The sequence below is a fragment of the Oryzias melastigma genome, linkage group LG9 (assembly GCF_002922805.2).
Source record: "Oryzias melastigma strain HK-1 linkage group LG9, ASM292280v2, whole genome shotgun sequence".
Taxonomy (NCBI): Eukaryota; Metazoa; Chordata; class Actinopteri; order Beloniformes; family Adrianichthyidae; genus Oryzias; species Oryzias melastigma.
The window spans coordinates 27198133-27208440 of record NC_050520.1 but is presented as its reverse complement, the minus strand read 5'-3'; the positions used below and the strand labels follow the sequence as shown (position 1 = coordinate 27208440).

The window sequence follows — 10308 nt, the reverse complement described above, 5'->3', positions numbered from 1 at the left end:
TATGTTACACCTTTTCTCCCTTCCCCTCGGTTGGGATCGTAACATGTGCGAAATCAATACCTATCAAAAATGTTATTTCTCCTCTGCTTTCAATGGACATGGAATTAATGAGTGCAGGACAAAAAGTCCAGATCTTAACAAATCATTTTTTCCACAACCAATGTAAGCTTGGATCTAACTGTTTCATTCCACAGCACACAGAGAAAATAAGACACTTCTTTGACCATTGCAAGCACCATTAAAAAAACGGCTGCAATAAAAGAAAGCGATGCAGACACCAGCAACATTGACAATAACATACATGCACAATATCTCCAAGATGCATTTTTGCTTCCAATGACACCTCAATTAGTCTGATAAATGTCATGTGTAAAGAGGTGGAATAAGAAAGTCCCTGATGGTCTAATGGCTAGGATTTGGAGCTTTCACCGCCACGGTCCATGTTCGATTCCCGGTCAGGGAAGAGGATTTATATTAATGGACTGTATTGAAAGTTTCATTTCAAATTATCAACGCAATCCAATGCATTAAACAAAGTAGAACTTTCAAGTTAGGTCTTGTGCAANACAATAACAATCATGCACAATATGTCCAAGATGCATTTTTGCTTCCAATGACACCTCAATTGGTCTGATAAATGTCATGTGTAAAGAGTTGGAATAAGAAAGTCCCTGATGGTCTAATGGCTAGGATTTGGCGCTTTCACCGCCACGGTCCGGGTTCGATTCCCGGTCAGGGAAGAGGATTTATATTAATGGACTGTATTGAAAGTTTCATTTCAAATTATCAACGAAATCCAATGCATTAAACAAAGTAGAACTTTCAAGTTAGGTCTTGTGCAAGCATTTAATGCAAGATTTTGAAAGATAACCAATAAGGAAAGAAATAAAACTATGTCATGCATTAAATAACTTGTTTGACTACAATCAATGAAACACAAGCAAAATTAAATATTAGGACTGTGAGATGTGTGGCTTAGCCCTGTTTGAATATAGTAATGTACCAAGTTTAAGAGTACAGTTGATAGAAATCCTGAGCAAAGGTTGGTCTACATACCATTAAAAAGCTATGCATTGGCAGGGAATTGAACCCAGGTCAACTGCTTGGAAGGCAGCTATGCTACCACTATACCACCAATGCACACTTCTGGCAGAACACTTTAGAGAATAAAGACCATTTGGTTAGGGGTTTAAACCTCTTAGAAAGAAGTTATCGTGCTAAAAAAATACCATGCATTGGCTGGGAGTTGAACCCAGGTCAACTGCTTGGAAGGCAGCTATGCTACCACTATACCACCAATGCACACTTGTCGAGGAATACTTTTGCGAAAATTGACCATTTTGATGCTTGTCTAACCCTTTTAAANTTTGAGAACAAAGACCATTTGGTTAGGGGTTTAAACGTCTTAGAAGGAAGTTATCGTGCTATAAAAATACCATGCATTGGCTGGGAATTGAACCCAGGTCAACTGCTTGGAAGGCAGCTATACTACCACTATACCACCAATGCACACTTGTCGAGGAACACTTTTGCGAAAATTGACCATTTTGATGCTTGTCTAACCCTTTTAAAATGAAGCTGTATTCCGAGTTATCAAACTATTCCATGCATTACCGGGGAATGGAACCCACGTCAAATGCTAGGAAGGCAGCTATGCTACCACTTTACCACCAACACACATTTGTTTAAGGTCACTTTTTAAAAGAAATAAAACGATTGATGTGCGAAATCAATACCTATCAAAAATTTTATTTCTCCTCTGCTTTCAATGAACATGGAATTAATGAGTGCAGGACAAAAAGTCCAGATCTTAACAAATCATTTTTTCCACAACCAATGTAAGCTTGGATCTAACTGTTTCATTCCACAGCACACAGAGAAAATAAGACACTTCTTTGACCATTGCAAGCACCATTAAAAAACGGCTGCAATAAAAGAAAGCAATGCAGACACCAGCAACATTGACAATAACAATCATGCACAATATGTCCAAGATGCATTTTTGCTTCTAATGACACCTCAATTGGTCTGATAAATGTCATGTGTAAAGAGGTGGAATAGGAAAGTACATGATGGTCTAATGGCTAGGATTCGGCGCTTTCACCGCCACGGTCCGGGTTCGATTCCCGGTCAGGGAAGAGGATTTATATTAATGGACTGTATTGAAAGTTTCATTTCAAATTATCAACGAAATCCAATGCATTAAACAAAGTAGAACTTTCAAGTTAGGTCTTGTGCAAGCATTTAATGCAAGATTTTGAAAGATAACCAATAAGGAAAGAAATAAAACTATGTCATGCATTAAATAACTTGTTTGACTACAATCAATGAAACACAAGCAAAATTAAATATTAGGACTGTGTGATGTGTGGCTTAGCCCTGTTTGAATATAGTAATGTACCAAGTTTAAGAGTACAGTTGATAGAAATCCTGAGCAAAGTTTGGTCTACATACCATTAAAAAGCTATGCATTGGCTGGGAATTTAACCCAGGTCAACTGCTTGGAAGGCAGCTATGCTACCACTATACCACCAATGCACACTTGTAGAGGAACACTTTTGACAACAAAGACCATTTGGTTAGGGGTTTAAACCTCTTAGAAAGAAGTTATTGTACTATAAAAATACCATGCATTGGCTGGGAATTGAACCCAGGTCAACTGCTTGGAAGGCAGCTATGCTACCACTATACCACCAATGCACACTTGTAGAGGAACACTTTTGAGAACAAAGACCATTTGGTTAGGGGTTTAAACGTCTTAGACAGAAGTTATCGTGCTATAAAAATACCATGCATTGTCTGGGAATTGAACCCAGGTCAACTGCTTGGAAGGCAGCTATGCTACCACTATACCACCAATGCACTCTTCTGGCAGAACACTTTACAGAATAAAGACCATTTGGTTAGGGGTTTAAACCTCTTAGAAAGAAGTTATCATACTATAAAAATTCCATGCATTGGCTGGAATTGAACCCAGGTCAACTGCGTGGAAGGCAGCTATGCTAGCACTATACCACCAATGCACACTTTTGGCAGAACACTTTAGAGAATAAAGACCATTTGGTTAGGGGTTTAAACGTCTTAGACAGAAGGTATCGTGCTATAAAAATACCATGCATTGGCTGGGAATTGAACCCAGGTCAACTGCTTGGAAGGCAGCTATGCTACCACTATACCACCAATGCACACTTGTAGAGGAACACTTTTGAGAACAAAAAATTTGGTTAGGGGTTTAAACCTCTTAGAAAGAAGTTATCGTACTATAAAAATACCATGCATTGGCTTGGAATTGAACCCAGGTCAACTGCTTGGAAGGCAGCTATGCTACCACTATACCACCAATGCACACTTGTAGAGGAACACTTTTGCGAAAATTGACCATTTTGATGCTTGTCTAACCCTTTTAAAATGAAGCTGTATTCCGAGTTATCAAACTATTCCATGCATTACCGGGGAATGGAACCCACGTCAAATGCTAGGAAGGCAGCTATGCTACCACTTTACCACCAACACACATTTGTTTAAGGTCACTTTTTAAAAGAAATAAAACGATTGATGTGCGAAATCAATACCTATCAAAAATTTTATTTCTCCTCTGCTTTCAATGAACATGGAATTAATGAGTGCAGGACAAAAAGTCCAGATCTTAACAAATCATTTTTTCCACAACCAATGTAAGCTTGGATCTAACTGTTTCATTCCACAGCACACAGAGAAAATAAGACACTTCTTTGACCATTGCAAGCACCATTAAAAAACGGCTGCAATAAAAGAAAGCGATGCAGACACCAGCAACATTGACAATAACATACATGCACAATATGTCCAAGATGCATTTTTGCTTCCAATGACACCTCAATTGGTCTGATAAATGTCATGTGTAAAGAGGTGGAATAGGAAAGTCCCTGATGGTCTAATGGCTAGGATTTGGCGCTTTCACCGTCACGGTCCGGGTTCGATTCCCGGTCAGGGAAGAGGTTTTATATTAAAGGACTTCATTGAAAGTTTCATTTCAAATTATCATNAGGTGGACTAAGAAAGTCCCTGATGGTCTAATGGCTAGGATTTGGTGCTTTCACCGCCACGGTCCGGGTTCGATTCCCGGTCAGGGAAGAGGATTTATATTAATGGACTTTATTGAAAGTTTCATTTCAAATTATCATCGAAATCAAATGCATTAAACAAAGTAGAACTTTCAAGTTAGGTCTTGTGAGAGCATTTAATGCAAGATTTTGAAAGATAACCAATAAGGAAAGAAATAAAAATATGTCATGCATTAAAGAACTTGTTTGACTACAATCAATGAAACACAAGCAAAATTAAATATTAGGACTGTATGATGTGTGGCTTAGCCCTGTTTGAATATAGTAATGTACCAAGTTTAAGAGTACAGTTGATAGAAATCCTGAGCAAAGGTTGGTCTACATACCATTAAAAAGCTATGTATTGCCTGGGAATTTAACCCAGGTCAACTACTTGGAAGGCAGCTATGCTACCACTATATCACCAATGCACACTTTTGGCAGAACACTTTAGAGAATAAAGACCATTTGGTTAGGGGTTTAAACCTCTTAGAAAGAAGTTATCGTACTATGAAAATACCATGCGTTGGCTGGGAATTGAACCCAGGTCAACTGCGCGGAAGGCAGCAATGCTACCACTATACCACCAATGCACACTTTTGGCAGAACACTTTAGAGAATAAAGACCATTTGGTTAGGGGTTTAAATGTCTTAGAAAGAAGTTATCGTACTAAAAAAAATGTCATGCATTGGCTGGGAATTGAACCCAGGTCAACTGCTTGGAAGGCAGCTATGCTACCACTATACCACCAATGCACACTTGTCGAGGAACACTTTTGCGAAAATTGACCATTTTGATGCTTGTCTAACCCTTTTAAAATGAAGCTGTATTCCGAGTTATCAAACTATTCCATGCATTACCGGGGAATGGAACCCACGTCAAATGCTAGGAAGGCAGCTATGCTACCACTTTACCACCAACACACATTTGTTTAAGGTCACTTTTTAAAAGAAATAAAACGATTGATGTGCGAAATCAATACTTATCAAAAATTTTATTTGTCCTCTGCTTTCAATGAACATGGAATTAATGAGTGCAGGACAAAAAGTCCAGATCTTAACAAATCATTTTTTCCACAACCAATGCAAGCTTGGATCTAACTGTTTTATTCCACAGCACACAGAGAAAATAAGACACTTCTTTGACCATTGCAAGCACCATTAAAAAACGGCTGCAATAAAAGAAAGCGATGCAGACACCAGCAACATTGGCAATAACATACATGCACAGTATGTCCAAGATGCATTTTTGCTTCCAATGACACCTCAATTGGTCTGATAAATGTCATGTGTAAAGAGGTGGAATAAGAAAGTCCCTGATGGTCTAATGGCTAGGATTTGGCGCTTTCACCGCCACGGTCCGGGTTCGATTCCCGGTCAGGGAAGAGGATTTATATTAATGGACTGTATTGAAAGTTTCATTTCAAATTATCAACGAAATCCAATGCATTAAACAAAGTAGAACTTTCAAGTTAGGTCTTGTGCAAGCATTTAATGCAAGATTTTGAAAGATAACCAATAAGGAAAGAAATAAAACTATGTCATGCATTAAATAACTTGTTTGACTACAATCAATGAAACACAAGCAAAATTAAATATTAGGACTGTGTGATGTGTGGCTTAGCCCTGTTTGAATATAGTAATGTACCAAGTTTAAGAGTACAGTTGATAGAAATCCTGAGCAAAGGTTGGTCTACATACCATTAAAAAGCTATGCATTGGCTGGGAATTGAACCCAGGTCAACTGCTTGGAAGGCAGCTATGCTACCACTATACCACCAATGCACACTTGTAGAGGAACACTTTTGAGAACAAAGACCATTTGGTTAGGGGTTTAAACTTGGGACATCCCAATTTGATCACGTTATTTTAAATCGGGCCCGATCACGTCTTTGAGGACTCCTTTGTCCGATCAGGATATTTCATTTATTCGCATTATGATCAGAGCTTTACATTTCATCTTATCACTCCGAATAAATACTCCACTAGAAGTCTGCATGTCATTAAAAGATCACAAAATGTCATTACCAGAAAATGCAGCAGAAAACGACAGCATCTCAAGCAGAAGGCTAAAGTAAACAAAGTTAGCTACAAAGCTAACTTCCGTGATCATTAATTCTTTTAAAAACGCTTTAAACTGACAGCAAGTGTCTCTATTGTCCTAACACAAACAACAACCTCTAAAGGCATTTCAACAGAAAAAGACAGAGTTTTGTTTCTTTTTATTGTGAAGCTCTGTGTGCTTCAGGCAGATGGCTACACATCAGCTGCTAACTGCTACATGCTAGCGCCGTGATTTAACTCCTTAGGACCCGAGCTGTCCTTTGATATGCTTGTTTTATTTATCTGACAGAGAAATAATAGTTAAGGAAATTAACTACTGTGGTATTAAAACCGAAAATGTGATGTCTTAAGAACTTAAAAAAGAAGCACATAATCTTAAAAATAAATAAATAAATAAATAAATAAGACTAATAAATTAAAACTAATAATGATATCAGCTATTCATGAACACTCATCAAATTTTAAGCTAAAACAAAGTCATAATTTGTTTCTGTGCTACCACTTTACCACCAACGCACATTCGTTCAAGAACAAACTTTAAAAGAAATACAACGATTGATGTTTGACATCAATACCTATCAAAAATTTACTTGGAAGGCAGCTATGCTACCACTATAACATCAATTCATAGTCTTTCAATACCATTTTTGAGATAAACGGCCGAACTGCTTTATACTGCCACACAGACAGAGAAAATATGACACACTTTGATCCATTATTCTTTTACAGAGAGCCAGGGAGTTACACATGAGAGCATGAGACCATGAGGGGCCTCTAGTAAGGCGGCAGCCTCTGGCTCCTGCTGCTGCTCCTCAGCCCACTGCTCCACTGGCCCAGGTGAGCACTCCACATATGAATTAGTTTTTCCAGTTTGTCATGTGATTCAAAAAAGTAATCCCCACAGTTGTCTCCTTTCAGCGTAAAAGATGCAACTGTGTGTTCTTGTGTCTTCATTCTTCTGTGCCTGTTACAGGTCCAGCCTGCAGCCCTCCGGGGACCTGTGTAGCAGAGAGGTCTGACCAATAGAAGGTAAACATGTCTGTCATTCAACAGCTCAAATTGTCTAATATCTGACATTGACACAACAAAATGAGTATTGTAGATAGAACGCACACAAACCCCTGATGTTCTAGAGGTTTCTGTGGTAGTCATATTGCTGAAGTAACCACAACTCGTACTTCACCTGGATTCATTTCTGTTGCAGAGAGATAGGGAGCTGGAGGGACAGTCAGGAGACCGGGAGGAACCTCCGGTCAAACGACAGTGTGCGGGAGCTCCTGTTCCGTCAACCTCCAGCCATCCATCAGCATGCTGTTCAACTCTTTTGTGAACTTTCATACCTTCTTTCTTGCTTGAGTTTAAACTTAGAAATCTGGACATTCTGAAGGCCATTGAGGATAGACGGAGAATTAAGAGTCAGCTTATAAACACCCCGTTCAGAGAGACTCCAAACAAAATATAAGCAGCAATTCAGAGAAGCCAACTAAACAGTGAAGAGGATGGTGAGCGTCGACCACCAAGCCGACGTTGAGGAGCTCGCGGAGGAGGCGGGACGTGCTGCAGCCCGAGGAGAAGACACCACTCTACTGTCAGTTCACCTATTAAAGATAAACAGGGCAAGCTTCTCACAACAGAAGCAGAAGAAGATGCATGCTGCGCTGAACATTTTCAGGAAATTTTGAACAGGGATCCACCACAATAAGGAACAGACATTCCAGAAAGAGAGCCAAACCTAGACATCAACACTTACCCACCAACATAGGAAGAAAATTGTTTCAGTCATCAAGTCACTACAAAGTAATAAAACACCAGGTTATGACAATTTGAATGCAGAGCTGTTCAAGACCGACCCAGAGACAGCAACAGAGATGTTGCAACCACTTTTCAAGACTGTTTGAACATCAGCAAGCATACCAGAAGAGTGGGCTAAAGGTGTAATTATCCATATTCCAAAGAAGGGCACACGCAGTGACGGTAACAACTGGCGTGGTATCACCCTTCTGTCCATCCCCAGCAAGATCCTGGCCAAGATAATCAATAGGTTGTCAGAAGCCATGACTGAGTGTGTTGTAGAAAGGAACAAGCCGGTTTAGAAAATGGGGGAGTTGCACAGAACAGATTTTTGCTCTGCGAAATATCATAGAACAGAGTGCTGAATGGCAGCAACAGCTCTTAGTTAACTTTGTAGACTTTGAATAAGCTTTTGACAGTGTGCACAGAGACACCTTGTGGCGAATCTTGAGGGCTTATGGAGTACCGATCCACACGATTCAACTGATTAGAAGCTTCTATAACAACTATAAATGCTGTGTGGGAGGAAGTGACATCTGGTTTGAGGGGAAAACTGGAGTCCGTCAAAGCTGTGTGATGTCAGCTCTTCTCTTTGACTTGGTGATAGACTGGTTGATGCGCCACATGACCAAAACAGGACCAACTGGTTTTAGATGGACACTTTTCTCCACCCTCAAGGATCTCGACTTTGCTGATGATCTGGGATTGCTCTCTCATATCCACCAACACATGCAGGACAAGTCTGACCGGTTGAGCCGATTTGGATCCATCAATCAATGATCAATGATCAGATTTTACCACTTTCACAGAAAGCTTTACTTACTTGGGTAGCATCATCACATCAGAACTGTCATTTCCACGTTGCTAGCAGCAGGAATTAAAGTTTTTGAAAACCTCCACCGACTTTTCCACCAAAGTAGATCAGTGTGAGGTGAAAGATGCTCAGTGCAGCTCAGTTCTTTGGTTGGATCGTTTTTTGTTTTTTTTTTTTTTTTTACATTTCATTTGGTTCATCAACAGACTTCCTGAAGAGATGACCAGATGCTCATGAAGTTCTCCCTCCTGCTCAGCTCCTCCTCATGTCGCTGAAGGTAACTTGAACTCTGAGTTTCTCTCATCTTCTGTACATATGAGCACTTTGGAGACCAAATCCGAGCTCGTCTGCACAGCCTCAGTCTGACTGTTAGGATTCTCACTTGATGTCTTTAGTTAGCACAAGAACTAACTCATTTCTACAGGATAGTGTGAAGCCACAGTTGGGGAGTGTGGGTCCAGACGGCCTGCAGGATGGAGCTCAGGAGTTGTTAAACATGGACTGATGTGAGCAAACCTGAAGACAAATCTTCTGGAAACCTCCACACCAAGATGGGGAGGACTTTTCATTTCTAACCAGCTCTCCATCTGCACAGATTCTGGCTGCAGAACACCAGCTTCCACGTTGGAGCTCGTGTGCACAGAGGAGCCGCTCTCTCACACATGAGAAGAGAGATTTATACATTTTAAAAGTAAGAGACGTTTTATAGACTTTAAGTTTCGTCTGGGAATAAAACTGCCGAAAGTAACAATTGTGTTATTTTTGTGTGTATGCAGTAATCAAATCTGCAGACCTTCCATTCCTCACCATCAGAAGAGCATCATGAGCTGCCTGTGGCCAGATGAGGTCATGACCTTCACAGAGAAAAAGCTACTTTTTGTGTTTGTTTGGTTTTAAAGAAATGAGGAGCTCAGGTCCACTGTAAAGCCTTGAGGAATCACAGAGAACTTCTAATAGCCTTCTTCCTTTCTAGAAAAAGCTTGAACATAACATCTACCTTTATGACGCCAATGACAACATTGAAGTAAAATTGAGCTGTGAAAAGATAGCAAACTAAAGCAAGATAGACATTTCTTCTAAACTAAAATATCTCACAGCCAAGACGTTTTAAAGGCAAGAGAAATCTAAAATGTTTAGAAAAAAAACTATCTTGAAATCCAGAAAAAAATGATTTAACAAAGATCTGTTGTTCATTATTGTAAAAAAATAGTTATATCTATTTTTTGTCTATTTTTCCCTTGTTTTTTGAATTGCTCAAAATAAACAGATTAATCAATCATCCAAAATCAAGATGAATTCAGATTAAGCAATCAACTTTTATGAAGAATTGATAATACCTAAAATGTAAAACAAAGCAATGTAAAGCTCTCCTGTGAATGTTTTCTGATAAATCCTATTGAGATTTACTTCATGTAGGGGAGGAGCAGAAAATGACGTCTGAAGCCTCCCTGCCTGGATTTAGCTCATGACTGATTCAGGAATTAATTCAGATTGTGCCACAAGCTTAGACTGAAGAATCCTTCAGGTTACATTCAAAATGTAAGTGTTTGATGGAGA

General features: G+C 39.4%; 1 long non-coding RNA gene and 15 other non-coding genes across 16 annotated transcripts; 5 read left to right on the top strand and 11 right to left on the bottom strand.

Annotated features, from left to right (window-relative positions):
• The first annotated feature begins 668 nt into the window (after nucleotides 1-668).
• On the top strand, nucleotides 669-740 carry trnae-uuc. The gene has a single exon. It is a non-coding gene; the product is annotated as a tRNA-Glu (tRNA).
• A 329-nt stretch (nucleotides 741-1069) lies between these two features.
• trnag-ucc lies at nucleotides 1070-1140 on the bottom strand. The gene has a single exon. It is a non-coding gene; the product is annotated as a tRNA-Gly (tRNA).
• Nucleotides 1141-1231: 91 nt separating this feature from the next.
• Nucleotides 1232-1302, bottom strand: trnag-ucc. The gene has a single exon. It is a non-coding gene; the product is annotated as a tRNA-Gly (tRNA).
• Nucleotides 1303-1438: 136 nt separating this feature from the next.
• On the bottom strand, nucleotides 1439-1509 carry trnag-ucc. Its single transcript has one exon. It is a non-coding gene; the product is annotated as a tRNA-Gly (tRNA).
• Nucleotides 1510-2467: 958 nt separating this feature from the next.
• trnag-ucc lies at nucleotides 2468-2538 on the bottom strand. The gene has a single exon. It is a non-coding gene; the product is annotated as a tRNA-Gly (tRNA).
• A 91-nt stretch (nucleotides 2539-2629) lies between these two features.
• On the bottom strand, nucleotides 2630-2700 carry trnag-ucc. Its single transcript has one exon. It is a non-coding gene; the product is annotated as a tRNA-Gly (tRNA).
• A 91-nt stretch (nucleotides 2701-2791) lies between these two features.
• On the bottom strand, nucleotides 2792-2862 carry trnag-ucc. The gene has a single exon. It is a non-coding gene; the product is annotated as a tRNA-Gly (tRNA).
• A 252-nt stretch (nucleotides 2863-3114) lies between these two features.
• trnag-ucc lies at nucleotides 3115-3185 on the bottom strand. Its single transcript has one exon. It is a non-coding gene; the product is annotated as a tRNA-Gly (tRNA).
• Nucleotides 3186-3274: 89 nt separating this feature from the next.
• On the bottom strand, nucleotides 3275-3345 carry trnag-ucc. The gene has a single exon. It is a non-coding gene; the product is annotated as a tRNA-Gly (tRNA).
• Nucleotides 3346-3902: 557 nt separating this feature from the next.
• trnae-uuc lies at nucleotides 3903-3974 on the top strand. The gene has a single exon. It is a non-coding gene; the product is annotated as a tRNA-Glu (tRNA).
• Nucleotides 3975-4041: 67 nt separating this feature from the next.
• Nucleotides 4042-4113, top strand: trnae-uuc. Its single transcript has one exon. It is a non-coding gene; the product is annotated as a tRNA-Glu (tRNA).
• Nucleotides 4114-4604: 491 nt separating this feature from the next.
• Nucleotides 4605-4675, bottom strand: trnag-ucc. The gene has a single exon. It is a non-coding gene; the product is annotated as a tRNA-Gly (tRNA).
• Nucleotides 4676-4767: 92 nt separating this feature from the next.
• trnag-ucc lies at nucleotides 4768-4838 on the bottom strand. Its single transcript has one exon. It is a non-coding gene; the product is annotated as a tRNA-Gly (tRNA).
• Nucleotides 4839-5395: 557 nt separating this feature from the next.
• Nucleotides 5396-5467, top strand: trnae-uuc. Its single transcript has one exon. It is a non-coding gene; the product is annotated as a tRNA-Glu (tRNA).
• Nucleotides 5468-5796: 329 nt separating this feature from the next.
• Nucleotides 5797-5867, bottom strand: trnag-ucc. Its single transcript has one exon. It is a non-coding gene; the product is annotated as a tRNA-Gly (tRNA).
• A 1510-nt stretch (nucleotides 5868-7377) lies between these two features.
• On the top strand, nucleotides 7378-10241 carry LOC112148945. The gene is made up of 4 exons (XR_002919718.2): nucleotides 7378-9028; nucleotides 9176-9257; nucleotides 9347-9442; nucleotides 9528-10241. It is a non-coding gene; the product is annotated as an uncharacterized LOC112148945 (long non-coding RNA).
• Nucleotides 10242-10308: the final 67 nt, after the last annotated feature.